The sequence below is a fragment of the Gorilla gorilla genome, chromosome 3 (assembly GCF_029281585.2).
Source record: "Gorilla gorilla gorilla isolate KB3781 chromosome 3, NHGRI_mGorGor1-v2.1_pri, whole genome shotgun sequence".
Lineage (NCBI taxonomy): Eukaryota > Metazoa > Chordata > Mammalia > Primates > Hominidae > Gorilla > Gorilla gorilla.
In genome coordinates, this window is record NC_073227.2 from 179496883 (window position 1) to 179503931 (window position 7049).

Consider the following 7049-nt stretch of genomic DNA (forward strand, 5'->3'; position numbering starts at 1 on the left):
AATAATGCTATTTGGACGATGGGCAAATATTGATAGCCGAGACTCCTGAGCATGGCCAATTTAGCTGGTATGTGGTAACCGAACAAGACTGTCATTTAGTACTTACTTTATGTCATAATTTCCAAGTAAGCCTTACCAACTACAAGGATTATATCATTATTACTCAGAATATGCCAGTCAATAAGTCAATATTCCGGCTGGGTGCGGTGGCTCACACCTGTAATCCCAGCACTTTGGGAGGCCGAGGCGGGCAGATCACGAGGTCAGGAGATCGAGATCATCCTGGCTAACACGGTGAAACCCCGTCTCTACTAAAAATACAAAAAATTAGCCGGGCATGGTGGCGGGCACCTGTAGTCCCAGCTACTCGGGAGGCTGAGGCAGGAGAATGGTGTGAACCCGGGAGGCGGAGCTGACACTGAGCCAAGATTGTGCCACTGCACTCCAGCCCAGGCGACAGAGCGAGACCCCGTCTCAAAAAAAAAAAGAAGAAGTCAATATTCCAGGAGAGCTTAACCTTCCCCTTGTTGAGACAATTTACCCAAAACACCTCAGTGGTATGCCTTTCTCTAGTCTAGGAAGTACTACCCAACTCTCAGACATCATCCTTCCTTTTTCCGGGGATGAGGAATTATATTCTTCTAAGACACAGTTACGGACCCATCACCTGTTACTAGACTCTCAAACTCTCACGTTTCCATATTCTTGCTCTGTTAGATTCCGTTCCTTGATCTTTCTGTCTGAATTGTACCACCCCCTCCAAACCTCTGCTGTAACTCTTCAGTAGTCTTTCCATGAGCCTATACCCCTGATGTCACTATCTCTTGACTCTGATGTCAGCTTCATCCTCTGAATTTAGGTACTTGCTTTTCTCATCTTGCAATGTTAACTCACTTGGCTTTCTCCAATTTGTGACCTGAAGCTCTCCTCTCTGTGCCGCATCCACCAAGCTCTCTGGTCACTTGTGCCATTTTGTACTGACCAATTTTCATTGCAATCCATCACCCAGGACTGACAGCTGTACATGAAAACACATATTATATAGAAGCTGGGAACGTTTCTCAGACAGAAATACACTGATCTTTTAAAAGACAACAAATGGTCTTTATTTCATATACAACATGAGTATCTGTATAAGTAGTAAAATGAGCAACTCACTGAGAGACAACTTTTTAAAAATAAATAAAACTCAGAAAAACAATGTGTCAAAGACAACAGATGGTCAAATAATACAGCATGTATAAAACATCTGGGCAAAAACCAATTTGCTAAGTGAAGTGGTTAGAAAAGGCCAAACAAAAGACACCAGAGATTTTTATAAACAAAACAATATGTGTACTTTTCAGATAGTCATTTCATTGAAATAGGGAGACCCCCTCCCCAAACAGTAGCATTTTTAAAATGGAGTTGACTCCTTTTGGAAATAACGTATAAAAATCAGAATTTTTTCTCATATTCAATCTTTCAGCGAATAATGTAAACTCATAACAGCATTTTAATGGGTATGCTACTCAATATGATCTTCTGTAATTAGTTTCACATGTGACTCTTGCCCTCTTGTGCAATTACTAAAGGATATAAAGAGACTTGAAGGTTAACAACAATGTATCATGTTTTATCTTTGCTGTTCCAATGTGTATGCACACTTGCATATGCACACATAAACTCTTTCTAAAATCACCATGGGAATAATAACTAAGGTCATCTGAGTTTATACCCTTTATGGGGACAGGGGTAGGTTATGCAGTCATTGCAGAAGGAAACTTCTGATGTCCCTTTATTCTTACGGAGCGGGAGTGGTAACGCAAAGATCACTCCGTCAGATCAAACTGGTGTCATAACCTGTGAAAAGAACATGGAACAAGGAGAATCAACCTAAACAACTTTATAAGAAACATTTCTAAGAATGTGGTGCAGTGTTAAGTGAAGGCTGAAAAGCAAGCTGAAGAAAGATATTTTTTTTCCATTATCTTCCAGAGTTTCTTTGTGCCCATTTTCTTTTTTCTGTTTATTTCTTTTTTTTTTATTTTACTTAAGTTCTAGGATACATGTGCTGAATGTGCCAGTTTGTTACATAAGTATACGTGTGCCATGGTGGTTTGCTGCACCTATCAACCCATCATCTAGGTTTTAAGCTCCACGTGCATTAAGTATTTGTCCTAATGCTCTCCCTCCCCTATCCCCCCACCCCCTGACAGGCCCCAGTGTGTGATGTTCCCCTCCCTGTGTCCACGTGTTCTCATTGTTCAGCTCCCACTTATGAGTGAGTACATGCAGTGTTTGGTTTTCTCCTCCTGTGTTAGTCTGCTGAGGATGATGGTTTCCAGCTTCATCCATGTCCCTGCAAAGGACATGAACTCATTCTTTTTATGGCTGCATAGTATTCCATGGTGTATATGTGCCACATTTTCTTTATCCAGTCTATCATTGATGGGCGTTTGGGTTGGTTCCAAGTCTTTGCTATTACAAATAGTGCTGCAATAAACATATGTGTGCATGTGTCTTTATAGTAGAATGATTTATAGGCATGGGCAAAGACTTCATGACTAAAACACTAAAAGCAATTGCAACAAAAGCCAAAATTGACCAATGGGATCTAATTAAACTAAAGAGCTTCTGCTCAGCAAAATAAACTATCATCAGAGTGAATAGATAACCTACAGAATAGGAGAAAATTTTTGCAATCTATCTGACAAGGGCCTAATATCCAGAATCTACAAGGAACTTAAACAAGTTTATGAGAAAAAAACAACCCCATCAAAAAGTGGGCAATGGATATGAATAGACACTTCTCAAAAGAAGACATTTATGTGGCCAACAAACTTATGAATAAAAGCTCATCATCACTGGTCATTAGAAAAATGCAAATGAAAACCATAATGAGATACCATCTCATGCCAGTTAGAATGACGATCATTAAAAAGCCTGGAAACAACAGATGGTGGCAAGGATGTGGAGAAATAGGAATGTTTTTACACTGTTGGTGGGAGTGTAAATTAGTTCAACCATTGTGGAAGACAGTGTGGTGATTCCTCAAGGATCTAGAACCAGAAATACCATTTGACCCAGCAGTCCCATTACTGGGTATAAAGAGACTGTTTTTAGAGACAATTACTGGCAGAATCCTCTGAGCAATGCTGCTCTCTGACAATGTTTTCTCTCTGAGAGCAGTTGGGCCCACCACTTCCCAAACATAACAACAAAGGGTATCTCCCTTGTCAAGACCACATACTGTAAATTTAGACAGATGCAGGTTCAAATCCCAACCACTTATGTGCCATTTAAGTTCTGTGACTTGGAGCATCTTGTTTAATTTCTCCAAGCTTTAATTTCCTCATCTAAGAAATAGAGATAATAATATCATCCCCATAATTACTGTTAAATGTAAAGCATTTAGCTCTGGTGTTTGGCACAGAGCAAGTGCTCAACAAATGTTAGCTAAAATGATAAACATTAATAACATTAATAAACTGATATTTAGAAACAATCCATTTGTTTCTCACCAGGTTTACTTTGGTTCTCAAATGGCCTGATTGCCCCATCTGGTTGCCAAACTCTTAACTATTTTAATGTAATTGGAGTTCAGGCAGTGTGTAATGGTGAGACAGTCCCCATCAACTAATTATACCTGCACCATTTTATATTTCTTCAGTGTTTCATGTGTATCTAGCCATTTGGTAGGTCCTTTGGAATTTATAATAACACCTTCCCTAAGAGACTGTAGGTTGAGCTCATGGAACTGGCTAAGGCAAACAGCATTATCCTGATTAGAAAGACAAATACAGGTGGGAAATAAGCACAAGCCTACTCCAGGACAAGAAGCTACAAATCAGAAGCTCACAGTTCAGTTAGGAGAGCTTAAAAAAGAAGTTAACCATGGAACATGACTTAGTGAGAGGTTGAATAGCAACATGGAACTGAGAGAAAGTCTTAGAGAGAAGGAAGTTTCCTGGCTTGGGTGGTGTGTCATATTTCTCCTTATCCCACTTGTTAAAGATGTGTTTTAGTAGCTCAACAAGTTCTGCAGAAGAAGAAATAGGTTTAGATGACTTTGGATGGGAGGAAAAATTTTCTTTTTCTTATACCCATCTTAGGTACCTTGGCTGGAGCCCTGAGTATTAGACTGACAAAAGACACATTCACAAGAGAAAAATAAACAGTTTATGAATGTGTGTAGTGCACATCACATGGAAGAAACCTCATTGATGAGTAACTCAAAGTTGTGGTTAAAACTTCAGCTTATATAGCCTCTTAGCAAAGAAAAAGAAATTTATAGAGAAGGGACAAGACAAAGGAAAAGGGTTTTAGGCTTCCAAAGGTGGCAAACTGTGGGAAGGTAACTATGTGTGGGAAACAGAGTAAGATTTGTTTATGCGGGTCCATCTCAGGACTGACTTTCCATCTTTTTTGTGGTCATAAAACTTCCACAGGAGAGATGATTTATGGTGGTTCTCATTTCTCAGAAATTTCTGCTTTTAGTTAAATAAGAGAAGCTCTGGAAAGGTTTCTTTCTTCATCTGTCGTTTCTTATTTGCCTCCAACTCAAAATAATCTTTATGCCAAGGTAACACATTTTGGAGTGGCACATTTTGCTCCCCTACAACTTCCTAGAGCAGGAAAACCATGTTAATTACTTGCACCCACATAAGCAATGGGATAGAAACTCTATAATCTTCTCATAGATTACCTACCACCCAAGCTAATGAGCTCACCATAAAAGTCACTCACTAACACATGTACTCTGTATGATCCGCCTGGATAGGCGGATTAAAGTCAATTGTGTGACTTTAATAGATAATTTTTAAGTTAGCTCTAAAGCACTAGAAGCATAACAATTGTAGTGGAAGAACTGCAAGTGGAAGAAATGGGAAACTTTTTCCAAAAATAAGAATCCAAACCCAGTAAAGAGCCACAGCTCCAGGTGTTTGGGAATCTAGCCTGGGGACTCTTCAAAACTCAAGGAGCACTGTACTGCAGGGCCCACTGACCTCCCTGAGACTATCATGATGCACAAAGGATCCTTTTTGCAGTGTGATCACCGGGTGTCTGCTTTTCTAAGAGGCAACATCATTTTATAAATATTTCCTATGGGAATCAATGTGTTTATATAACAAAAAATAAATGTCTAGCCGAGTGTCTTATTTTTTAATATTGTGTTATCTTTAAGAGCAAGGCAGTGCCCTCATCTTCACCTGTGTTGTTCATGTGTATAGATATTGCCTATAAAACACATCTTTCAAACATAATGACTAAATTCTGACATTCATTACCTGGAAGGCATTTGCATTTTCTTCTTGGCTTCTACACCATATCACTGCGTGTTCAAAGCACCTAAGGAGAGGTGAGGAAGGACATCTGAAAACATTCATTTTATCAAGGTAGATAATAGGAAAATATCCGAAGAACCTATTCAAAAAAATGCCAGAATTATCAAAGTGGAAAACATTAGCATGCACACACATCCTTGGGCTCCTGACGTGACATCAACTATTTTATGGACGCTGGTAGCTTAAAAGAGATCTTGCTGAGCACTTCAAAGACTGTCAATGTACATGAGGTCTAGAACAGATAATGAAAATTTTTTGTACCATATCCTCAATTGCTCACATTGTTAAAGGTTCACCTTTTCTAATTCTCCTTTAATTCAGTGGGGCAGGAAAAGAAGTTTATTCTTGCCTTGCTCCATCTCATCGCTTCTAAACCACTAATTTATCACCTTCCTTCCATGTATCTTCATTTGAATTTCAAATTTACCGTTCTCTGCAAAGCACCACTGAACTCCAAGAACTATTTCAAAGTTTTGAGATAGCTTAAAAACTGACCAAAATTTTTCTTGTTCTCCTCAACCCTGAGAGTCTTCCCCTAGTCCCACCCCACTTAATCATGCATTTATTTACTCATTTATCCATTTATTAATTCACCAAGTATTGACTTCCTACTATCATGGCCAGTATACCTAGGACTGCCTAGACCTAAGAGGCTTAGACAACAGATATTTATTGTCTCACAGTTCTGAAGGCTAAAAATCCAAGATCAATGTGCTAGCAAGGTTGACTCCTACCAAGGGCTATGAAGAAAGGATTTGTTCCAAGTCTGTCTCCTTGGCTTGATCATTTTCTTTCTATGTTTCTTCGTACCATCTTTCTTTTTTGTATGTCTGTGTCCAAACTTCCCTTTTTTATAAGTACACTAGACATGTTGGTTTAAGGGCCCACCCTACTCCAGTGTGACCTCATCTTAACTAATTACATCTGCAATGACCTATTTTCAAATATAGTCATATTCTGGGCAACATGGTGAGGGACTGGTGGTTATGACTTCAGCAAATGAATTTGGGGTGCAAGGGACAATTTAATTCATAACAGCCAAGTACAATGCTAAGTACTAAAGATGAAAGACCCTGTCTGACATTCTCTTCAACCCCTAGATCTAACCAAAGGCCTTTGCCTCCTACTTTGGAATAAAAACAAGGCTTATTTTGTAGAAATTCCATCAACTGTCATCTTCTCTACCTCTTTATCACATATATTCTCTTGTATTATTTGTGCTTCCATCCTTCCTACTAAGCAAACTAGGCCACTAAGCAAGCCAAAACCCAATTCAGCATGAATAGTCCTATCCTAGGAAAATGAAACTTAGTTTTACCAAGTAGAAACTTCCAACAAACCTCTAACTAGGGATTTTGAGGCAACTGCTCCACTTTAATCTAATATTTTCTTTGCCTTGCTTCTATGTTCACCTTATAAAAGCCTTCCCCCCACACTCCTTCACTGAAGCCCCAAACCACCTGTGGTCTGGAGCTATCTAATTCATTAATTGCTACTTGCTCCAATGAACTCTTCAAAAATTGAATGTTTTATCACTAAAAAATTGAATCTTTTATCACTATGTAAAGAGTCATTAAATGACTTGGTCACTATCACATTACATATTTGTGATTCAGTGTATTAAATTCATGGCCAAGGAAGTTCCTGTTTTAGAATTTAAATGGTAAGTATTTAGGATATGCTTGATTAGGATACTTATTCAAGGGTTAAGAGGCTCACTAA